The sequence below is a fragment of the Carettochelys insculpta genome, chromosome 2 (genome assembly GCF_033958435.1).
Source record: "Carettochelys insculpta isolate YL-2023 chromosome 2, ASM3395843v1, whole genome shotgun sequence".
Lineage (NCBI taxonomy): Eukaryota > Metazoa > Chordata > Testudines > Carettochelyidae > Carettochelys > Carettochelys insculpta.
This window is the reverse complement of record NC_134138.1, coordinates 47,927,961-47,953,601: the sequence shown is the minus strand read 5'-3', so window position 1 is coordinate 47,953,601 and position 25,641 is coordinate 47,927,961. Positions and strand designations below refer to the sequence as shown.

Below are 25,641 nucleotides of genomic sequence, written 5' to 3'. Positions count from 1 at the left end.
CATAATTTACCTAGTATAATTGTACAAGGTTACGAAAATTTAGAGAGCCATTTAATTTTTTTTTGTATTAAAAACAAATGAATGCATCTTTTTGTGCCCATTTTCTGATGTTTAAGAAGCTTTGTCATGTGTACTACACAATAGATGTGAAATGATGGTGCTTGTGCAAACTAAGCTCATCTTGTTTACATGTTTTGTGTACTTCAGAATGGGTAGAGGCTGGAATGCTAGAATGAAAAATGAAACACATTTAGACTTTCTAAATATTGTTTTACTAACTGGTACCTATAATAGAGTCTAAAACTAAATAAACTTTGCTTTATAAACAACTACATTTGGTAAATGACACCCAAATATTTGGCTATCACATAACTTAAAAATCCAAGCACATTAAAGAAAAGAAAGTAAAAATTAAGGACATCACATTTTTACAGTGCTCAAATATAAAAATATAAATACACTGTCAAAAATTTGAACGATGATTTTGGAAACCCAGCTTGAGACTACTTAAATGGGCCTGATTGGGTACCCAAAAATTGAGATGTCCTAAAACATTAGTTACTTTCGAAAATGTAGGCCTTAATTTTAAATACAAAAACATATTTGGTCAGAACGTCGAAATCTGCTTACATCCATGGATTTTGTTTCCTTGAAGTACAGTGTTCATTAAATTGATTTTGATATTTAAGGGATTGTCATTGGTTCATCTGTCTCCTGAACAGACCCTCATGCCCTGTAGCAAACTGCCTCCTTTCCTCCCTCTTCAGGACTCCTTACATAGACCCCACACACTTTTTCATGTGGTCAAAGTACCCCTCCTATGAGTCAGAAAATAAACTCAAAATAAAACTCAAAATCCAAAATGAAAGTTTAACAGACATCTCTTTTCTTACTCTCACTCTTTCTTGGAGAGAAAGCTCTGCAGACTTCCCCACTGCTTGCTCAGGGCCTCTCCTGGTCTAGCAAGCGACTGCCTGCCTTTCTTAGCTCTTGTCTTGGGTCAAGTGAAAACTGCTGTTGATTCAACTGCATCATTCAGAGTGTGGAAATCCCATCCCAAGTGACATATTTAAGATGACTAGCCCCCTTTAACCTAGCTATGATGCTCAGGAGTAGGAGGTGGTGTATTAACTATAGTGACAGGAGAAACGTCAACACTGACGCACCACTGTCATGCAGCTGCAGCTGTCATTGCGTAAATACAGGCCTCACATTTATTCCAAATCCCACTACTTGTCTGGAGTCTGCCGTCACTGAGCATCATTCCAGTGCAGCTTCCCTGTGTTGTTCTTAGGCGAAAGCACCTGCTCCTTCTCAGCTGTGCCTGTTTCAGTAATCAAGATTGGTGAGACCCTGGCCCTCCAGTTCCGGCAGTGTAAGCCACCCTGGGAGACAGTACTGTTAACTGGAAAGATAAACTGCTAGCTGATCATCAGATGATAGCAGATTTTTAAAAAATTTTGGTAGAAGTATTCTAATTGCTGCTTGCTGAGAATATGTTGCATGTGTCAGTTCCAACTGCCAGGTCTCTCTGGTTCTGCTTCTGGCATCCACCAGGTCAAGATTCCTTGCATTATGGTAATTTGATCCTTCCATATTCCCAAGGATAAGTCCCCTCTTCTCCTTCTCTGGGGAGTCAGCTGTCAGAATCTTTCCTCATCTGCTAAAACAATCCCCCAAACGAATCCCTTAGTGCCAAACATCCTTCCATGTGTCTGTATGTTATGTTCTGAGTTGCTGAAACTGTCCCACAACATCTAAGAGCCAAAGGGTTGGATAGGTTTCCTTATACAGCTCATAAGCCCTGACTTTACTCCACTATAGGGATTGCTTCAGATCTGTGTGTGAAACTTCCTGTTCAGCAAGGACTGTGAAGGTGTCTTGCCCAACATTCCCAGTCCCTGCTAACCTAGCAGAGGAAACAGGACTGGAAACAGAACTTTCAGGTCTCTGTGATGGAATAAACCACAAGTGAACCAGGTTACCTGCATGTCTTTTGTTCAATCAATGAGCCACTAGCAGCTGTCCTTAAAAGTCAGGATAAAAGCTATTTACAGTGATATCATATATGAAGTGACAGGCTATTCTGAATACATCTTGCATGATTTTGTAGGTTTTCCACAAAACTTTATCAATGTTCTCTCTAGCTCCTGCTTTCTCATGTATTAAAATATAGAAATAGGACCAAGTAGAGATTAAATCTAAATCTTGCAGGACAGAAATCCACAGATTTTTGATGAAATGTCTGACAAAAACCCTACAGGTTGAAGAGAAAATTTCATTACCTTCCCTCAACGATTGTTAACCAGATATTTCCCTTGACAGTTCTGTTTAATCAAGCCTATCTACAACGAATGCACTAGAAACACCACAATCAATATACAAGCGTATAATGATGATGAGAAACGTGTCTTGTTCTCAGCATTTAGGCTAAAAAAAATCTTTTAATTGTAATGAAAAAAGACTTGTTGGAAGTTGTATACTAAGGCTCTGATTCAACTCCACTGAACAAATGGGACTTGGATAAGGTTGCAGGCTTCCTCCATTTCAATCCATCCTCAGCACATACTTTCAATATTAACCCACCAAGCAAAACAGAATGTTATTTAAAAAAATTACACCACATGAGATCTGATTATCGTCTCCTACATTCTGTATCTGAACTGTGTTCTTTTTTAGCGTATGAAACTCTTCTGGCTGAAACCCTCAGAAACCTGACCAACCCACCTGAGTGCAAGCTAGTTGGAATTTCTCTCACTTACCTCTGTCCCCTTTTGTGTTCCTCTGAGGCTGGGTCTAGACTGTGAGGAACTGTCAGTAAAAGATACGCAAATTGCGGTGCACAATTTCCATATCTTTTGCTGACAACTCTGTCAGGAGAGGCTTTCCTGACATTTGCCCTGTCCACACCTGGCCAAGTGTCAGGAAAAGCCCCTCTGCAGGGACATCTGCCTCATGGCACAAGGTATACAAGGATGTCAGCAGAATGCATCCACTTTTTTGAGAGTGGTCTTGGAAAAGCGGATGCATTGTTTGTATGTGACAGACTTCCTAGAAACCTCTGGTCGCCTGGGAAAAGCCTGCAGTGTAGCCCTAGCTTGAATGTACCACGTCAGGTGTCAGCCCTTGGGTCTTTATCGGTCCTGGGGTGAATTCTGTAGTTCTCTCATCTTAGATCAGGCACAGAGCTACTGTACCATGTATGTCAACCATCCTAACCAGGGATGTTTTCTGGCGGAACGCACTGGAACAGAGTTCCAGCACCTTTTTTCCGTTAGAACACTAGAAAAATTTTCACCACCAGACCCACAGCAGTGCAGTAGGAGCTCGCACCGGTCCCGCAGCAGCACAGAGACGGGGCAGGAGCTCGCTGCTGGTCTTGTAGCAGTGTGGGGACTGGGGCATTAAAATTGAACATCCTAACCCCTATGAGGAATCATCAGATTTGAGTTCCATCACCCTTTTTTCCAGAAAAAACACACTGATCCTAAGAAAGCAAGCCAAGTAGATTTGGCAGTTGTGGTTGTTCTCTTCAGGAGTGTTTGACCAGTGGCATCCATTGACAGAACAGCCTTCTTCCAAGTAAAGTGTTTTATGTTTAAAAATAGAAACAAAGCGAAAGAAGAAAAGATTTTAAAACAAAAATCTACATATCTGTATTACCAAAAGTTTTACTGTCTCCTTACCTAGACCAGGCCTACCTTCAGACACCTCCAGTGAATGCTGGCGTGTTGTTTGGTTTGCTCACATAGATGCCCACACTTTTGACAGACCCTTTTTATACTGCTGAAGTCCTTTCAACCTTCCTCTGTTTCCAGATCTCTTCCTGATCTGGCATTCTGTCTTAACAATCCTTAAGTGCTCATTGAGAAGTGGCTTGTCTTGAGCAATTCTTTGCCCTTCCTGCTTCTTTTTCCTTACAGCCATCTATTACACGAAACCAATATACTCACACATTAAAAAAAAAGTAATAACCTACTCAACATATGATGTTAATAAATTACAGAACCATTCTATTTCTGTGACTGCAACCATGTCTTTCTCTATGTTTTGAGTAGAGCTAATCTCACGGTTAACATGTAGTGTTCAGGTCAGAAGAATTGTCTTTTCTGTGCTTTTTTAGCACCCTGCATTGAATGGGCCTGTGGGCGCTATCATAATATAAATAGTTACGACTAATAGCAGGTAGGCCATGGTACTTATCCTCTTCAGGGGTGTACAATTCCTGGACTGCAGATAGCTGAGCTTCTGCAGGATAGAACATAAGAACAGCCATTACTAGGTCAGACCAAGGTCCATCTAGCCATTATCCCATCTGCTGAGAGTGGCCAGTGCCAGGTGCTGCAGAGGGGTGGACCAAAGACAATGATTAAGTGACTTGTCTCCTGCCATGCATCTCCAGCCTTTGACAAACAGAGCCCAGGGACACCATTCCTACCCCCGGTGAATAGCCTTTTATGGACCATGAATTTATATAACTCCTTGAACTCTCTTACAGCCCTGGCCTTCACAGCCTCCTCTGCCAAGGAGTTCCACAGGTTGACTGTGTGCTGTGTGAAAAAGAGCTTTCTTTTATGAGTTTTAAAACTGCTGCCCATTAATTTCATTTGGTGTCATCTAGTTCTTCTATTATGGGAACAAGTACATAACATTTCATTATTCACCCTCTCCACACCGCTTATGATTTTATATACCTCTATCATATCCCCCTCCGCAGTCTCCTCTTTTCTAAACTGAAAAGTCCCAGTCTCTTTAGCCTCTCCTCACATGGGACCCCTTCCAAGCCCCTAATCATTTTAGTTTTCCTTTTCTAAACCTTTTCTAATGCTAAAGTATTTTTGGAGGTGAGGTGACTACATCTGTACATAGTATTCAAGATGTGGGCATACCATACTTTTATGTAGGGGCAGTAAGATATTCTTTGTCTTATTTTCTGTCCCTTTTTTAATAATTCCTAACATCCTATTTGCTTTTTTGACTGCTGCTGCACACTGCGTGGATGTTTTCAGAAAACTATCCACGATAACCCAAAGATCTCTTTTCTGATTAGTTGTAGCTAAATTAGCACCCCCCTATCTTTACTGACTGCAGCATTGCTCAGCTATGCCCTGTGCAGAGATCTGAAGTGCTATGGGAAGCAGAATCTGGTTCCAGTTCTTCCTGTTGCACTTTGGTTATATCTATAAATCATTGTACTCTCTTGGAGAGATTAATTCTTGTGGAATAATCCTGTATCCTGTTCCTTCCTGTTAGGCTGTGTTTACAGGGGCACAAATCTTCGAAATAGCCATATTTCGAAGATTACTAAGGAGGTGCTGAACTGAATATTCAGTGCCTCATTAGCACTAGGATGCTTCTGGCTGTGGCACTTTGAAAGTGCCACTTTTGAAAGTGCGCGGCTCGGCGTGGCTACACGGGGGTCCTTTTCAAAAGGACCCCGCACCTTTCAAAATCCCCTTATTCCGATCAGTGAGTGGGATAAGGGGATTTCAAAAGGTGTGCGGTCCTTTTGAAAAGGACCCCTGCGTAGCCATGCCGAGCCTAGTGCTTTCGAAAGGGGTGCTTTCGAAAGGGGTGTTTTCAAAGTGCTGCGGCTGGAAGCGTCCTAATGCTAATGAGGCGCTGAATATTCAGTTCAGCACCTCATTAGTAATCTTTGAAATATGGCTATTTCGAAGATTTGTGCCTGTGTAGACACAGCCTTAGTGTCATTAAAATGAAGAGCAACAAAATAAAAATGTTATATTGCTGCTGATGAAACCTCCTCACTTTTTATAATTGAACATCTTTTCTGTTCCTACAGCTGAGCCTCTCAGTAACCTCTCTTCCTATTGGGCTGGAGGCAGTCAACTACTTTTCAGAGCTGCCAGAGAAGACAGCATCCTTTTTTTTTTTGTGTGTTGAAAGGACATGACTATTGCAATAAATGTGGTGGTCATGAATCCATAGTTAAGGTTGCTCTGAGTGTTTCATTTAAAGCAGAAATTTAACTTTCTTAGTTTTGTTTTGTAAAAAACACTGCATAGCTTCCCCAAATTTCCAGCACTTACTCTTTTTGGACAGAATTAGTTTTCTGAGAATTTACAAGTAATCCATTAATGTATGCGTTTATTTTGTGGTTGCTTCATTCTGGGCCCTTGCTAATTGTTGTGCAAGACGGCTCCTGCCTCAAAGGCTGTGTCTATGCTTGGCCAAAACTTCAAAATAGCCATGCTAATGGTCAAATCGGAGAATACTAATGAGGAACTGAAATGAATATTCAGTGCTCCATTAGCATGCTGTCGGCTGTGGCACTTCAAAAGTGATAGGAATAAGGGGATTTCGACATTTTCAGGGTCCTTTCAAAAAGGACCCCAGTGTAGACGAGCTACGTGCGAGCAAAACACAGCACTCTGAAGTGCTGCAGCCAGTAGCATGCTAATGAGGTGTTGAATATTCATTTCAGCACCTCATTAGTATTCTGTGATTTGGCCGTTAGGATGGCCATTTTGCAGTTTTGGCCAAGTTTAGACGTAGCCAAAGGGTATGTCTTCACTGCAGATGTAACTGGAGTGAGCCTAGCTGGAATAAGAGCTGCCACTCTGCACAAGAACACTCAAGTTGCTGCCTGTCATTGGTGCTGTACTCACTTGCATGTGCTGCTAAGACTTTCAGGGAGGCATAGGCCTTGGTTCTTAGTGCTGCAGTAAACTGAGCCACGCAGATTCATTTCCCATTGAACTGTGGGAGAATTTGTCAGGGGGGTGGAATTCTGTAATGTCATCAGAGGACTAATGAACGTAAGTGCTGTAACTTGTGTCCACATCATGGAGTGTTTTTGTGAGCACATGATGAATTGTCATTTCTGAAATTTTATCGTATAATCCCTCTTGGACCACCTAACATGAAGTAAAGGCACCATCACAGTCTAGTTCAGGGTTTTTGTAAATGGATGGGACTCAGGTTAGGGACAACACTGGAATTATATCTCAAATTAACTTTTCAGTGAAGACAGGCCCAAAGAGATAACAATCTAAAGGTCCTGTTTGCTAAAAGTATTCAAAACCTCGTCAAAATTAGTCTGTTAGCATAGTTCTATGTCCACAATGCAGAGTGCACCAAAGATTAACACTTCTAAGGCAGTTTGTACAATATAAAAACTCCCCGCCAATGACCCAATAAGTAAACATTTAATATTACTTCTCTTCATTCTGATCTTCCTCTGACAGCATACACTAGATGCCATATTTGATAGCTAGGTCATCACTTAAGTTATGTATGATCAACAGCATAAGTTTATAAATTTCAGAAGGTCTTCTTACTTGCACTTCTCAAAAATTTAGTTACACAATCAATGTTAAAATAGGTCTTTTAAAAATTAGGTTTTCAATGAACACTGCATTTTGGGAGGAAAACTCTTCTGCTGATTTAGCCAGTATTTTACTGTTGTCCCACCATGGCACTGTTGACAATTTTCACTTACCAGGCTGTTTATTATATTCTGAAGTGGGGCTCAGTTGAGCTAGTACCAGACCCTGGAGGTAAACTTCCTATGAACAAGCAACACAATGCCTTTGGGAGTAGAGGAGACTAGATAGTTTGGCAGAGGGTTTGAATGACCAGTTGTATAACCCATAGTCAGCGTTGGACATAGCGCAAAGCAAAATTTAAGAAACAATAGAAATAATCCCTACGGCAATTTTGCATTTGTGATTATTCCGCCCCCAGCCTTCCCTGCCTCTGTTCATATTTATGCAGATTTTTATCAAGTGGGTGCTCTGTCTGGTATACTCGTTTGTAGTACACTTGAAAAGGAATGACATTATGAAAAATTAACTGTTGTTGATTATGAAGAAGTTTCTGCTTGCTTTGGGGATTCCCCTGTGCACTCTTATTATCACTGCTGCCGTCATTCAGCTTCTGAAGTCTGCATTCTCTGCTCACTGAAAGAGGTGAAGTATTACATTGAACACTGCTTTGCTTGAAGTGAACCTAAACTGCCCTTCGTACATAAAATCACCCTGTTATGAAATAACCATGTGACCACAAAAACCCCAAGGAAGAACTCTTTTAAGGCATTTTAAAACATGTTTGATAGAATCATAGAAGAGTAGGACTGGAAGGGACCTCAAGAGGCCATCGAGTCCAGCCCCCTGCCCTCATGGCAGGACCAAGCACTTTCTAGACCATCCCTGACAGCCATGTATCTAACCTCTTCTTAAATATCTCCAGCGATGGAGATTCTACCACCTCCCTTGGCAATTCGTTCCAGTGTTTGATCACCCTGACAGTTAGGAACTTTTTCCTAATGTCCAACCTGAACCTCCCCTGCTGCAATTTAAGTCCATTGCCTCTTGTTCTATCCTCAGAGGCAAGTAAGAACAAGTTCCCTCCCTCTGCCTTATGACACCCTTTTAGATACCTGAAAACTGCTATCATGTCCCCCCTCAATCTTCTCTTTTCCAAACTAAACAAGCCCAATTCTTTCAGCCTTTCTTCATAGGTCATGTTCTCTCGACCTTTGATCATTCTCGTTGCTCTCTTCTGGACCCTCTCCAATTTCTCCACATCCTTCCTGAACTGTGGTGCCCAGAACTGGACACAATACTCCAGCTGAGGCCTAACTAGTGCAGAGTAGAGTGGGAGAATGACTTCTCGTGCCTTGTTCACAACACACCTGTTAATGCATCCTAGAATCATGTTTGCTTTTTTTGCAACAGCACGACACTGTTGACTCATATTTAGCTTGTGGTCCACTATAACCCCTAGATGCCTTTCTGCTGTACTCATTCCTAGGCAGTCCTTTCCCATTCTGTATGTGTGACACTGATTGTTCCTTCCTAAGTGGAGCACTTTGCATTTGTCCTTATTAAACTTCGTGCTGTTTACCTCAGCCCATTTCTCCAGTTTATCCAGATCCTTTTGAATTATGACCCTATCCTCCAAAGAAGTTGCAATCCCTCCCAGCTTGGTATCATCTGCAAACTTAATAAGTGTACTTTCTATGTCAATATCTAAATTGTTAATGAAGATATTGAACAGAATCAGTCCTAAAACAGACCCCTACGAAACCCCACTAGTTACACTTTTCCAGCAGGATTGAAAACCATTAATAACTACTCTCTGGGTACGGTTATCGAGCCAGTTGTTCACCCACCTTATAGTAGCCCCATCTAAGTTATATTTGTGTAGTTTATTGATAAGTATATTATGTGAGACTGTGTCAAATGCTTTACTGAAGTCTAGGTATACCACATCCACCGCTTCTCCCTTATCCACAAGGCTCGTTATTCTATCAAAGAAAGCTATTAGATTGGTTTGACATGATCTGTTTTTAACAAAACCATGCTGGCTGTTCCCTATCACCTTACCACCTTCCAAATGCTTGCAGGTTATTTCTTTATTTACCTGCTCCATTATCTTTCCTGGCACAGAAGTTAAGCTGACTGGCCTGTAGTTTCCCAGGTTATTCTTGTTCCCCTTTTTATAAATGGATACTATATTTGCCCTTTTCCAGTCTTCTGGAATCTCTCCCGTCTCCCACGATTTTCCAAAAATGATTGCTAAAGGCTCAGATACCTCTTCTATCAGCTCCTTTAGGATTCTAGGATGCATTTCATCAGGCCCTGGTGATTTGCAGACATCTAATTTTTCTAAGTAAATTTTAATTTGTTCTTTTCTTATTTCAACTTCTAAACCTACCCCTTTTTCACTAGCATTCTCTATGTCAGGCATTCCTTCAGATTTCTCAGTGAAGACCGAAACAAAGAAATCATTAAACATCTCTGCCATTTCCAAATTCTCTGTTACTGTTTCTCCGTCCTCACTGACCAATGGCCCTACCCTCTCCTTGGTCTTCCTCTTGTTACCACTGTATTTGTAAAAAGCCTTCTTGTTTCCCTTTATGCTTGTAGCTAGTTTGAGCTCATTTTGTGCCTTAGCCTTTCTAATCTTGCTCCTGCATGCTCGTGTTGTTTGCCTATATTCGTCCTTTGTAATTTGTCCTAGTTTCCATTTCTTATACAATTCCTTTTTTATTTTGAGAACATGCAAGATCTCCTGGTTAAGCCAAGGCAGTCTTTTGCCATGTTTTCTATCTTTCCTACACAGCGGGATAGCTTGCTTTTGGGCCCTTAATAATGTCCCTTTGAAAAACTGCCAACTCTCCTCAGCCGTTTTTCCCCTCAGTTTAGCTTCCCATGGGACCTTACCTACCAGCTGTCTGAGTTTACCAAAATCTGCCTTCCTGAAACCCATTATCTCTATTGTACTGTTTTCCCTTCTACCCTTCCTTAGAATTGTGAACTTCCTTAGAATTGTGAATTGGAATTGTGATAATTCCATCTCTTAACAGCAAAGCCTTTAACAAGAGCAAACTGAAGTGAGTGATCACGTGAATATTTTTATTCCAAAATACCTCAATTTTGAGAGACTTACAGGGCAACTTTTATTACTCATGAGTAAATTTATTGGAAGCAGTCAGTACTAGAAAAACCTGCCACCAGCATATCACCAAGCATCTGACTGGGTCATATTCTTGCAGTCATCTAGGAACCAAACAATGCCTAAATTTCCCCTGTGCTCATTCATTTTTACAAATATATGATGATGGTAGCCAAATTAGTAGCTCCTGTTTTTATTGTAGAAAATACTGTGATGGGGATTCAATTAACATACAGATAATTGGGGCATGGCTAAACATAATTGAGTATTTTTTCATTTAATGTTTGTAGATGACACCCTACTTGGCACAGTTCCATGTTGCAATGTGGACTGTAAACATGCTTATCTACAAATATGGTAAAAACACAACTGTTGTATTTTAATGCTGTTATAAAGCACTTTTACAAAACTGCTGTTTCAGGCAGGAATCAGATCATGTTCTGGCCCTTTTCTTAGATCATACTTCAATCTTTCAAAATCCGTGGCTTGAATCATCATTTGGGAAGACTTTGTATTCAATCCCATCTAATACTTGAGACCATACTATGTTTTAACTATGTCAGAAGCCAACCATGAGGTCACCAGGTCCTCCAAAATCGAACATAAATGTATCCATAAGTGCTTGTACTAGATTTACTGTAACGTGTACTAAAACTAATTTGTAAATCAGAGCATCCTACGTACAGAAACATCTCAAAAGGGGAAGGCTGTCGAGACATTCCTTTACAGAACTAGGAGTACTGGTAGTCCATTGATCTGATGATGACAAATCTGTGCAGATCATCTGTTATTGGTCTTATGGTGTGCCCTCTGGTGACTGTATAAGCCAATTTTAGAGGTGCACATTTTGCCACAGATGGTGCATGGGAAGTTTGCAGTCTGTGGGTTGTGCATTGCTGATGCTCTGTGACGTCATTCACGTGCCTCTTGTAGATGCCGGCAGCGGTCTTCCTCAAAGGCAATGCAGGTATTTCTAACTGTTGCATCCCACTGTGTTCTGTCACTGGCGGTGTCCTCAAGGTCCCTAGGTTTGATACTGCTGTACTGCAGATTGGCTTTCATGGTATCCTTGTAGCGTTTCCGTGGACGACCTATATGCTGGATGCCCTGGGAGAGTTCACCATACAGAAGCTGGCGAGGGATTCTGTTGGCATCCATGCGGCTGACATGACCGATCCAACATAGTTGTGACTTCTTAATCATCATTTCGATGCTTGTCATCTGGGCTTTCTTGAGGACCTCAAGATTGGGCACTTTGTCTTGCCAGCGGATCTTTCTGATGTTACAGAGGCAGTGCTTGTGGAATGCTTCGAGCTGCTTGATGTGACGCCTATATAGTGTCCATGTTTCGCACCCATACAAAAGAGATGAGAGAACAACAGCTCTGTACACGGGCAGTTTTGTTGACATCCAGATGTTATGGTGGTTTAGAACTTTGACATGCAGACAGCCAAGTGCCTGGCTCACTTTGGATATTCACGTGTTGATCTCATTATCCAGTGATCCATCACTGGATATGACACTACCCAGGTATTTAAAGTTCTCCACTACTTTAAGCTGAGTGCCATCAATAGAGATACTCGGGACAGGAGCATTTGATCCATATGCAGGTTGATGGAGAACTTCTGTCTTTCCAAGGCTGATAGATAGTCCGAAAAGTTGCGAGGCCTCAGCAAACTGGTTGACAATGTGCTGAAGATCGTTTTCAGTGTGAGCCATAAGGGCACAGTTGTTAGCAAAGGGTGCCTCAGAAAGGAGTTTCTGCATTGTCTTAGTCTTTGCGGTCAGGCGACGGAGGTCAAAAAGTGAACCATCATGCTGGTATTTCAAGTATATACCTCGGTCCAGATCTTTCATTGCATGGTTAAGGACGCATGAAAAGAACAGGTTAAATAAGACAGGAGTGAGAACACATCCTTGTTTCACGCCGTTGATGATGTTGAAGGGGGCTGATGTAGCTCCATCAGACAGTACTTCGCCTGCTCATGTCATCATGGAAAAGGCGTATAATCTGGACAAATTTTCTTGGGCAGCCAAGTCGTATTAGAATGGTCCAAAGGGCTTCCCTGTTGACAGTATCAAATGCCTTTGTCAGATCTGTGAAGACAGCATACAGGTACATGTTCTGTTCAATGCACTTCTCTTGTATTTGTTTGACAGCAAACACCATATCTGCTGTGCTCCGGCCAGGTCGAAAACCGCATTGACTTTCAGGTAGATTTGCCTCGGAAATACTGGCTATTAGGCGGTTCAAGATGATGCGGGCGATGATCTTCCCTCCAACGGAGTGGAGGGATATGCCTCTGTAGTTTCCACATTCTGCTTTCTGCCTTTATTCTTGAAAAGGGAGACAATAATAGCATCGCGGAGGTCCTGTGGTATGTTTTCATCCTCCCAGATGCTGATGATCATGCTATGGAACGCTGCTAGTGCTGCTGGACTTGCCGCTTTATATATCTCTGCTGGTATCCCATCTTTTCCAGGAGCTTCTCCTGAACTCATCTGGCTAACAGCTTTCTTAATCTCATCTATAGTGGGTGGAAAATCAAGATCTGTCAGGACGGGTTGTTGTGGAATTTCATTGAGGACATTGTTATTCACGGTTGATGGTCTGGTAAGGAGGTTGCTAAAGTGTTCTCGCCATCTTTCGTTGATGCCCTCTTTGTCTTTGACCAGCGTTGTGTTGTCTGATGAGAGCAATGGGGTAGTCCTTGGTTTAGAATGTCCATAGACAGTCTTAATAGCACTAAAGAACATCTTTGAGTTGTGGGTCTCAGCATAGTGCTCAATTTCTTTGGCTTTGCTCTCCCACCAGCTGTCTTGTATCTGATGGAGGTCTTTCTGGCTACGTCTACACGTGCCCCAAACTTCGAAATGGCCATGCAAATGGCCATTTAGAAGTTTACTAATGAAGCGCTGAAATGCATATTCAGCGCTTCATTAGCATGCGGGCGGCAGCGGCGCTTCGAAATTGACGAGTCTTGCCGCCGCGCGGCGCGTCCAGATGGGGCTCCTTTTCGAAAGCACGCCGCCTACTTCGAAGTCCCCTTATTCCCGTGAGCTCATGGGAATAAGGGGACTTCGAAGTAGGTGGCGTGCTTTCGAAAAGGAGCCCCGTCTGGACGCGCCGCGCGGCGGCAAGGCTCGTCAATTTCGAAGCGCCGCTGCCGCCCGCATGCTAATGAAGCGCTGAATATGCATTTCAGCGCTTCATTAGTAAACTTCGAAATGGCCATTTGCATGGTCATTTCGAAGTTTGGGGCACGCGTAGACACAGCCTCTGTGTTTTGCTCTGAAGGTGCTTGAAATGGTCCCGTTTGGAGGCTGAGGAGGGGTCATTCTGCCATTCAAGAAAGGCTTTTCTCTTTACTTCCAGTGCTGAACATATTTCTTCTTGGTTCTCATCGAACCAATCCTGATGTATTCTTTTCTTTGGTCCAAGCGATGTTATTGCTGTGTCAGTCACTATCTGCTTGAACTGATCCCACTTTTCGGTTACAGTACCAACCAGTTGACCGTGGGATGTTAATTTGTCATCGAAACTCTTCTGAAAATTGTTTAAATGTTGGCTATGTTAAAAGCAGGTCGCACATGCTTAAGGCATTTGTGCCGAGAGGGAGCGATGTAAAGTTGAAGAGACATCCTGACTAATGTGTGATCTGTCCAGCACTCTGCGCCTCGCATTACTCTGGTGATCAGTACGTCTCAGCTGTCTTGCCTTCTGACAACAGCATAATCTATCAGATACCACTGTTTAGACCTAGGGTGCATCCACGTTGTTTTGTATTTATCCACTTGTCGGAACAGAGTGTTGGTAATAGTCAGGTTGTTTTCAGAACAAAGGTTCAAAAGGAGCAGTCCATTGTTCATTTTGCCTACACCATGTGGCCCAGCTACTCCTTTCCAGTTCTCGTTGTCAGCCCCGATTCGGACATTGAAATCTCCAAGTAGGAGTAGTTTGTCTGTTGCAGGTGTGGCCTTGATCAGTCTGTCAAGATCTTCATAGAATTGTTCCTTTGAGTTGTCAGGGCATGTTAGAGTGGGTGCATATGCACTGATGATGGTGGCATGACGTTTGGCATTTAGTGGGAAGCGTAGTTTCAGCAATCTTTCATTGATACCCACTGGAAGGTCTGGGAGTTGACACATCAATGAGGTTTTTATTGCCAGATCAACTCCATGTATTCTATCCTCTGTCTCAGTCTTACCCTTCCAGAAGAAGGTATAACCACTTCCTGGTTCACTCAAGAAACCTTCCCCAGCCAATCTTGTTTCACTTAATGCTGCTATATCGATGTTATAGCGGGCTAGTTCACGAGCAATGAGAGCTGTCCTTCTCTCAGGTCTTGCAACAGCTTCTCGATCCATGAGAGTACGAACGTTCCATACACCAATGGTAAGTTTTCTCAAATTTTTCTTTTGGTTTTGACCGCAAGTAAGGTTGAACTGCCAGCCTCAGCTTGCTGGCCAGTTATTGTTGGAGGGCAGGCAATTTTTAGGCCACCTTTTCTAGGCCCCTCCCTTACAAGGGTAAGCAGTGCTGTCCTAAAGAGGACTGCTCAGACACCTGGGATGCTGCCGGGCAACTCTGCTGCTCCAGGTACAGAGCTGGATGACCACTTGTCCACGGGCCGCCTACGTGCGGGATTGGGACTACAACTCCCAGTGGTAACCTCCACCTGTTGCTTCGCCCCTCCCCCATCACCGCAGGACTTGGGTGATGTGATGATATGATGATTTGCACAGGACCTGTGCGTGAAAGCTTTTTAAGTGGTAGAGCCGTTGCACAGGAGCAATCCCATTCTGTCGACCTTGGAAGCCAGGCATCAGTGGTACGTAGAATTGTCACGACTGGTAACTTCTTTGGTTGCAGTGGATGGCCTTGACATCTTTCGTGCCTTGTCAAGCCCTTCACTTTCCACAACGCGTTGCAGAACTGCCCTCTGGGCCGTTGGATCTAAATGATCTCTTCTGCCCAGTCCGCCAGAACTGACTTCACATGCTGGGTAGGCACATCCGAAAATTCACCGAGGGTTTGATCCCCATTGGTTACTCTCACCTGGTTCGGCCGGCCTGTCAAAGCCGTTGCCTGGGGTGTGGCCGCTGCGCATGCTGCAGCTACTTGGATCCACAAGTGAGAGCTGAGTGACAGGCGGGGACCAAAGTGGACGGACTACCCCCAAAGGGGTACAACAAGTCCATCCAACAGAGGTACTACCCCTCCCTGTATACCCCATACACCCCAGAACTAGCAGTAGTGAGTATTTAATTGGCAGAAAAAGAAAACTACATACAGCGGTACAGACCAATGTTTCCTTCTTGTTCTGGGAACTGAGTCTAGGAATTAGCCCTCACTCTATCTAGCGCCATCTTCCCTTGGTTGCTTGTGCTGCAGTTCCTCTTTCTGTCTGTGAAATGGGGAGCTCCAACTTCATGACCTTTGACCAGGTCAGTATGTAGTCCTCTCCACCACTTCTGGAATAACAAAGTTCTGCTGGGCAAACTGTCCAGATGCCGCGATGGACAGCTTTTCACTGCATTGTTCTGAAGGGATAAGACAATCAGCAGTGGCTACAGAACTTCAGCATGTGAGGCAACTTCCACAGAACTTTGCAAATTGCTTTCCCCTGCCCTGAAGCACAGCAATACCAGACTGAGACCTGCTCTGACAGTTCAGTAACAGATCGCAATAGCTCTGTGGAAGCTTGCAACACCAGACAGCTACCACTCAGCAGGCAATCAATTCAGGGTGGGCAAATCTATAATGCAGGCTGCTGTGATCCTGGTAGCCAAGGCAATCAATACCCTTCTGCTACAAAGGACAGTGACTCTAGGCCAGGGGTCTCCAATCCAAATAGCAAGAAGAGCCATTTTTTCAAATTCAGTTACAAAATCAATATATCAAGAACCGCAATACATGTGAAATGAGAGTCCCAATAAATAACATTAAACCATACTTTTTGTAACACCTATTTTAAGAGCAACACATACAATGTTTTGTACCAATCAGAAAGTTTAAACTACAGTAAGGTCTCCGAGTATGCAAACTCAGAGTGTGCAACCCCGCTCTTTCGCGTCTGATCCTGACCCCATCCCCCATCCCAGTTTAAATCACCTGCAAGCAGCTCTGGTTCAAGCCACCCCTGCCACCCCGCACGGCTCCACTGAAATCCCCCTGCCGGCTCAGAAGCTGCCCTCCCCTACCCCGCACAGCTTCGGCTTGACCTCCCTGCCAGCTCACAAGCTGCCCACCCGCCCGCCTGTCCCCCGCAGCTCCAGTGCAATTCCCCCTGCAGGCTCACAAGCTGCCTGACTGCCTGCCTGCCTGCCTGCCCTCCCACCCCATGTGGCACCAGCGCGACCCCCACACCAGCTCACAAGCCACACCCCCCTGCCCTGCACAGCTCTGGTGCAACCCCCCCCCGCCTGCTCACAAGCTGCCCACCCCATGTGGCTCCAGTGTGATTCCCCCTGCAGGCTCACAAGCTGCCCACCTGCCTGCCCTCGCCCCCGCCCCAGGTGCCTCCAGTTCGACCCCCCCACCAGCTCACAAACTGCCCGCCCACCCTGCACAGCTCTGGTTCTGGCTCAACTCCCCACCCCTCCTGCAGCCCAGCTCACCATCCGCACTGAACTCCACCCCTCGCCCCCTGCTGCCCTAACCCATGTTAAGAGTGAGCCCACTCCTCCCGCCTGCTTCCCACAGCCCCAACCCACCACCAGGCATAACCCTCCCCAACTGTCCCCCCATCCCAAGATTTACTTTTCTGCTGCTTCCCTGGCTGCAGAACGTGTTCTGCCGGGGGAAAAAGCCAGACCCCCACTTGCGTGAAATCCGGGTTTTTGCGAGGGTGCGTGGAACGGAACCCTCGCGTATTCTGAGACCTTACTGTACTTTCATCCCTGGACTGGAGAGCAAGCAAAGACAAGGAAAATGCTTCACATCAACCCTCCACATGCCCCCATTTTCCCAGGCTCTACCCACCCTTGGCCCACAAACCATCCCCCCATCCCCAGGCTTTACCTGCTTCAGTCCCCAAACCTGCCCCCTCTCATCCCAAAGCTTAACCCCTCGCAGCCCCAAACCCACTCCCCCACTCCGAGGATGAACCCCTGTCTGCCCCAAACCTGCCCCCGATCCCCAGGATTAACCAGCCTCACACAACCTCCGCACACTGCTGCTGCTCCTCCACAGCCACCACCCACCTTCCCCACCTCCTCCTCCTTCTCAAGATGGCTGCACAGCTGCAACAGGGGCAGACTTTGCTACCCCTTCCCCCAGCTTTTCTGCTGACTTCCCCCACCTGCAGTGTGGGCAGCTCCCTGCCCTACCACACTGAAGTAATGGAACTAAATTTAATAGGTTTAACAGTTGGATCCCTCCTGTCTTCCCGTACTTCCTCTATGTTGCAATGCAAGATACTAGCCTCCTTAGCATAACACGGATTGAGAAGAAATGGATGATGATTGACTGTGGGCAGAAGGCTAGTCAGTATGCTGTGCTGCCATGTGGTGCAATGACACCAGATTACTTCCTGCTGGCTTGGCATGGAAAGATGTTCCATCAAGAAGGTTGGAATAAGGCAGTCCTCCCTAGAAACCATGTGAGAAAGATTAAAGAGTACTTGTCTGAGAGCTTTATGAAGATGCTTAGGGATGATTGGTGCTCCATCCCCAGACACATTAACAAGTTGCTCTTGGGCGAGTTTGTGTAGATACAGCACCCACCACAGATCTCCCTCAATTGCCTTAAACCACGTGTAGCATGATTCCCTCTCTGCCATCAGGGTCCAGTTGCTAAAAGTCCTGGGAGGAGGGGGTGAGACCAAAGTTAAAAAAATTTCCTGGCTGCTCATGAGATCAGCTGCTCCGTTTGCCTGCTGACCATTGTCATCATCCTCCATGGCTTCCCTGCTGTTGCTGGAGGCTGCTCTTGAGAGGTATTCACTAACTGTATAAGAAAAGAGGTTGGTTCCTTGCCCTAGAATCCCATGCAGCTGCTCATAGAAGCAGTATGTTTGTGGTGATGACCCAGAATGTATGTTTGTTTCCTTTGTCTTCTGCTATGCCTATCTGCACTGTTTTATTTTCATGTATCACGGCTGGGCATCCCTGGTGTATCTTTTATCCACCATGGCCTGTGAGAACTTGGCATAGATGTCCATGTTTCTTTTGTTACTTCGTAGTTCTGCCAGCACAGCTTCATCCCTGCACACAGCCATAAGGTCCTGTGTGTCCTTCGTGCTCCATGCTGGAGCTCATCTGCAACCCTGGGAATCCATGACTAGATGTGCTGCTGTGGTGTGCTGCCTGCTCTGTTCACCATGCTGGCCAAACAGGAAACGAAATTCAAGTTTTCCTGGTATATTTCGTGCATACTTGGACAGCAGCAGTGCTGAAAGTGGTGGTCAGAGTGGGGCACTGTGAAACACCTCCAGGAGGCCAAGCACGTGGAATTTCACAATGCTCTGTCTGCACTACTCTAAAGTCGAGCATGGAAGGTCATTTTTGGCATTGCTTCTTGAGAAGAGCTGAAATACCACAGTTGACCTTAGGAGCCTTGAAGTTAGTGGAAAGGCCCTTGTAGTGTGTTGTGTTTGCTTCGAAAATTGACCTAAGCCAGCTTTGTTTGACCTAATCTAAGGTATGTCTACACTAAACAATTTTGTCAACAAAAGTGGCATTTTGTTGACAAAACCTGCCAAGCCTCCACACTCCCAAGGCATTCTGTCAACAGTAAATAGACAGAATGCGAAACTTCTGTTGACAGTGTTCTGCCGTTCCCTAATGAGGCAGAATGCCTCTCTCAACAGATCTGTTGACAGAAAGCCAGTCTGGCCATTCCAGGCGGCTTTCTTTTGATGGACAGGTATCTTCTGCTAAAAACGTCTGTCAACAGATTGCTCTAGTGTAGACATAGCCCTAGTGTAGATCAGTCCTCAGACCCTTTTGCTATTTGCGTGGGCCCATTCCTACCTCACCTCTCTATGGGTGCGTCTACACTACAGCTCTTTTTTGAAAGAACGTCTTTCAAAAGAGAACATCGAAAGATGGACTTTCAAAATGGAGCATCCACACATACCAGCAGGGACCGAAGGTTCGATCCATTATTTCGAAAGGGCCCCCCTCAGTGCAATTTCGAAAGAGAACAGCCACACGTACCAGGGCACTCTTTCAAAAGAGCAGGGTCAGGAAGTGCCACGGGCAGGGTCACATGGCGGATGAGCCCTTCCGGGGCTGCTTCCTGCTGTCCTTTTAAAGGGCCCCCTTCCCACAGGCCTCAGTCTGCAAGCTCTGAGGACTCCACCCCACGCTCACGAGTACACCCCCCTATGCCCTGCAGGTTGTCCAGGCTATCAACAAGGTGCTCCTGAGGCAGCTGGTCTGCTTTGGAGACCTGGATGATGCCATCTGGGGCTGCCAGGAGTTGGGCTTCCCAAACTGCTTTGTGGCCCTGGATGGCACCCACATTGCCAACTGGGTCCCAGAGCACAGCCGCAGGGCCTATGTGACTCACAAGGGCTACCACTCGGTGGTCCCATAGGCTCTGGTTGACACCAACAGCAGGTTCGAGGACATCTGCTCGGGCTGGTCCGGCCGCACGCATGACGCGAGGGTCTTCCGGAACTCAGGGCTGGGATGTCACATGGCCAAGGGGACTTTCATTCCCCCTGGTGGGAGCTCCCCATCAGGGACACAACGATGCCACCCTGCATCAAGGTGGATGAGGCCTATCCCCTGCAGGCCTGGCTGGTGTGGCCATACACTGGGCATACCCACTTGAGCCAGGACCTTTTTAATGAGAGGCTGAACCAGGCCCAGAACATCATGGAGTGGGCATTTAGCCACCTCAAGGGGTGTTTTAGATGCTTGCACACCAGGCTGGAGGTGGGCCTCCCCAATGTCTTGACAGTGGTTGGGGCCTGCTGCATCCTTTATAACCTAGTGGAGGTGAAACACAAGCCCTACGTATAGGGGTGGGCCGTCGAGGCGGGGCACAGTTATGAACAGCCCCCAGCTGCCCTGTGCCACCAGGCCCAGCAGGATGGGCTGCTAGTATGGGAGACCCTGCTCCAGGCCTTTGAGCAGAGGCCACAGTGACCCCCCACTCCCCGCAGACACACACCCCACCCTGCACACATACACACACCCACCATCACACATCTGGGGGACACAGGGTAAAGTAAAAAATAAACTATTTACTGAACAATTGAACTGTGCCCCTCGATTTGTGGGGGAACTACTTACATGTGGGGGGAGGGTGAATGGGGAACCAGGGTGGGGGGGCCTCACCCCTCGACAGGGCTCAATGGTCAGGATGCCCACATCCGCCCCTTCCACTCCATGTCCGGGGCCCTGCCAAGGCCGGTGGCACAGGGAGGTAGGGGCGTGGCTTGGGTGCGGTCCCTGTGCCTGTGCTGGTCTTGGAATGGGGGAGGCGGGCAGGTGGCGGGGAGCATGGCCTCCAGGTTGGCCTCGTCGGGGGGGTTCTGTTGTGGGGGGGCAGGGGGATGGGGGATTGGGGTGGAGGGGGAGGGGAGCAGAGGGGAGGGCCCGTTCAGGTGACAGGGGCACAGGAGACAGTAGGGAGATGATGGGGCAGCTAGGTGCAGGAGTGGCCCATGATGGGCCAGTGGCTGGGACCAGGTGGTTGACCACAGGCTGGGTGAGGGCATCTAGGTTGGCCACCACCCAGTCCCATGCCTGGCTCCATGGTGAGCCACTCCCGTACGACACCCATCAGCTCCCACAGGGTGGCCATGTGGGCTGCGTCCCCTGCCTCCACCTCTCTGGCCTGGTGGTACCGGCCAAGGGACCAGTGGCAGCCCTGCACTGTCCCCATCCAGGGCCTGGCCGGTTCCCCCTCACCCTGTGTGGTGGGGTTCCCTGGGCACGTCGCGGGCTGGTCCAGCTGCTGGCTGCTGGAGCTGTGGAGACAAAAGGGGAGAGGAACAGGCCATTAGTCCCAGCGAGGGACCCCTTGAACTGTCCCTTCCCACCCCCCCATCCTGGGGGCCCTGCAGGGACCTCCTCTGGGGTTTCCCCTCTGGATTGTGGGAGCACTAGTGCCCCTCTGCCACCCTCCATTCCTCCGCAGCCTGGCAGCCCATGGTGCTGGCCTGCCCGCATGGTGCTGAGGGCCACACGTCAGCCCTCTGAGGCTGGGATGGTGGGGCTGTCTAGCCTGCCTGTGTCCTGGGGCTGATGTCCCTCTGGGTGGGCTGTGGCTGCCCCAGGCAGGACTGCATGCCCCCTCCCCCAGCCACCAGCATACAGAGTAAATACCTGTGGGACCCTCCAGGAACTCTGGTGAGGTGCAGTCAGAGGGAGCCAGGCTGGATGGGCTGGAGGGGACATCGATGATGAAGGCCCCCTTGCTCAAGCCCTTGTCATTGCTGCTGGCCGGGATCCATGGTGGACATCGCTGTGGCTGGTGGTCTGCCTTCTCAGTCCCCGTCCCCTCCAGCTTCCACTCCATGGGGGGGTCAGCTGTGTCCAGGAGCACGGCCAGGGGTCCCGCCTCCTTGGGCTGGCTCCCCTCCTGGGAGGACTCCCCCCAGTCCCTGGATGGCCCCAGGGGTGGGCGGGAGTCCCGGCTGCTGGCCATGGTGCCGGTGGAGCTGAGGCTTCGCCTACGTCATCACAGCTGGCAGCAGGCTGAGTGTGGGCTCCCTGCTGCCTGCACACTCTCAGCTTCCTGCCTGAGGGCTTCTGGGTGCCTGTGTCCTTACACGCAGCCAGACGCTGGAGCCATAGAGCTCCATCTGTGCTGTGAGCGGCGCCACCGCCTGCCAGCTGATTGCCACCATGGAGGACTCTCTGTTTCAAAAGAGCGGTTCGTGAAGCATCTACACTTGCCCTTTCAAAATAATCTTTTGAAGGAGGGCGCTCTTCCAAACCCGGGAATGGAGGACTGACTTCGAAAGAACGGGGGGAGATCTTTCGAAGATAATTTCGAAAGAGTGTCTTGTCAGTGTAGATGCTCTGCGGGTTCTTTCGAAAGAACTCGGTCTTCCAATCTGGATTTCGAACATACTTGCTAATGTAGACTCACCCTATGTGTTTATCCCTGGAATTTCCTTTGCTCTCTTTTTCCCCCCAGATAAACCTGTCAGGGCTTGTGTGGGATAGTCACCCATTACAATGACACAGTTAAGTTCCTTTCATGTGGCAGATTTTAACTGTGTGGTAGGCTTAATTGTATTTATTGTATAGATAAAGCTTAAAATAAAGCAAATTTACTTCATCCAAAATAAGAGTGTCCACATACAGACTCACACCAAACCAACTAAGGGTTATTATAACCAATTTACTTATTTTGGCTCCAATCTATAGACAAGCCCATCTTTGAAAAAAATAAATAAATAAAAAGGAAAGCTGGGATTCTGATGTAATCATAGGACTTGTATTGAAGGCATGGATCTCTCCGGGTTAACAGATCTCTGTTACAATCACTATTAGGGAATAGCAGCTGTCTGATTCTCCTGAGGTAGAGAACCTTGACCAAATATTTTGAAATGTAAAACAAGCATGTGGGAAAGTCCAGATAAACTCTTTCTATTTAATTAACCATTTCTCCTAGCCTGGGCAGTTCTGAATTGCATGGCTCATGCTGCATGTCTTCTGGTTACACGTGAAATATGGGTAACACCAAAACTGTTATTTGATGGACATTTACGCTGCAAGAAAACCTACAGAGAGGAAGAGAAAGTTCCCCATATGCAGTGTATTTATTTCCCAACTGTTATAATTCTATACAAAATAGAAATGATGCTGTTTACCCTCTGAACTGAATTTATATATTTATTGCTGCCTGGAGCTGCTGCTGGGAGCAACAGAGAAGGCTGCTGTAATGTCAGGCTGTCTGTCTTCAGCTAAAATCAGGAGGTACAGTTATATAATCATCTGCAATGAGATGTTGAGAAACTGCAGCTCTCATATGAGTTTGCAATATTCTGAATTTCATGCACATTTTCATAGTTATGCATATGTACACATTTCCTACATATCACTGAAGACACTGTGAGAGCATAGTGTAGTTCTATCACTTTGGCTTACTGTGTAATTTCATATTTAACAATCCATAAATAAATAACATTTTGTGGATAGGCGAATGCTTTAATACAGCTCAGCCCTTACCGTATGTCTTTTAGATCTATTCTTCCAGTGTTAACAGTACATACAAAAGAACTTTTACTCTACCATTGAAAATTCATCTAATACTGTATTCAGCTTTAAAGAATAGTTCCCACATGTCTTTGAGTGACAGTCGATCATTTGATGTTCATATTTGCCATCTGAATACATTAGCTTTGTTCCATAGTAGAATTATATGAAGGTGCAAATAAAACCACGTGATTACAATAATTGTTTAAAAATGATCCTAATCAAATGTAGCTGTAAATTACATAGAACAGTACAATTTTTGTTTACATCTAATGACACAAATATCCTTTTTTAAATAGGACGTGATTTTTAAATGAATACTGTCCAATTAAAAATCACACCTCTGTTTGAATGTTTTGTTACTATTATTACAAATAAAACTAAGATGAATATTGCTGAAGAAAATGCAAGAAAAATAGGGGTTTTTTAGTCTGTTTACTCTATACATGTAATAGCACATTATGTATAATTAGCTTCATTATCCAGCACTCTTAATAGTCACTTTTCCCTGTTTGTATGGGCTTAACCTAGAGCAGTGAGGAGGAAAATATTGCAACAAAATAGGAAAATGTGCCTGTAAATCTGTGACAATGCAAACAGTATTATGAGAGGTGTGACAACCAATATACTTTACCTGTTTTTATGAGCTAGATCTCAAATCGATGGATCCCTTTTAAGTTTTTAATTTAAAATTTATCTGGAAAGATTTCATACCGCTATTAAATAAAAGTGTTTAAGATCCCAAATCAGAAACCAAATACAGGTATAGACTTAGCACTGATGTGCATATTTAGATATGTACATGCATATTTATACATATCTGCATTTATACGTGTACGTACACAGTGCTTTTTTGTAAAAAAAAAAAAGAAGAGGAGCTGTTGCTCATCAGAGCTGCGTCTACACGTGCACGCTACTTCGAAGTAGCGGCACCAACTTCGAAATAGCGCCCGTTGCGTCTACACGCGTCGGGCGCTATTTTGAAGTTAACTTCGACGTTAGGCGGCGAGACGTCGAAGTCGCTAACCTCATGAGGAGATAGGAATAGCGCCCTACTTTGACGTTCAACGTCGAAGTAGGGACCGTGTAGACGATCCGCGTCCCTCAACGTCGAAATTGCTGGGTCCTCCATGGCGGCCATCAGCTGGGGGGTTGAGAGATGCTCTCTTTCCAGCCCCTGCGGGGCTCTATGGTCACCGTGGGCAGCAGCCCTTAGCCCAGGGCTTCTGGCTGCTTCTGCGGCAGCTGGGGATCTATGCTGCAGGCACGGGGTCTGCAACCAGTTGTCGGCTCTGTGGATCTTGTGTTGTTTAGTGCAACTGTGTCTGGGAGGGGCCCTTTAAGGGAACGGCTGGCTGTTGAGTCCGCCCTGTGACCCTGTCTGCAGCTGTGCCTGGCATCCCTATTTCGATGTGTGCTACTTTGACGTGTAGACGTTCCCTTGCTGCGCCTATTTCGATGTTGGGCTGAGCAACGTCGAAGTTGAACATCGACGTTGCCGGCCCTGGAGGACGTGTAGACGTTATTCATCGAAATAGACTATTTCGATGTCGCAACATCGAAATAAGCTATTTCGATGTTGGCTGCATGTGTAGACGTAGCCCAGGTGCACCACCCTCTGGCCATGGTTGGGGCTGCCAACAGGGCTCTGCCCTGCAGCTGGCTCCCAGCCGTGGGGCTGGCGGGGTCCCCTTGCCGCCTGGCTAGTGATCCTGCAGCTGATGGTACTCAGTACCAGCACAAAAAAGCACTGTATATAGGCACATATTTACATTAATTAATACATTGAACCATTCTAGTTCAGCACCCTCGGGACCTGACTGATGCCAAACAAGAGAATTTGCCAAACTATGGCTACGTCTACACGTGCAGCCAACATCGAAATAGCTTATTTCGATGCTGCGACATCGAAATAGTCTATTTCGATGAATAACGTCTACACATCCTCCAGGGCCAGCAACGTCGATGTTCAACTTCGACGTTGCTCAGCCCAACATCGAAATAGGCGCAGCGAGGGAACGTCTACACGTCAAAGTAGCACACATCGAAATA

At 46.1% G+C, this 25,641-nt stretch overlaps 1 long non-coding RNA gene across 2 annotated transcripts in view; it reads left to right on the top strand.

Annotated features, from left to right (window-relative positions):
• Window positions 1-25,641, top strand: part of LOC142009217 (uncharacterized) — an 81,142-nt gene that overhangs the window by 10,351 nt on the left and 45,150 nt on the right. The window lies entirely within an intron of this gene.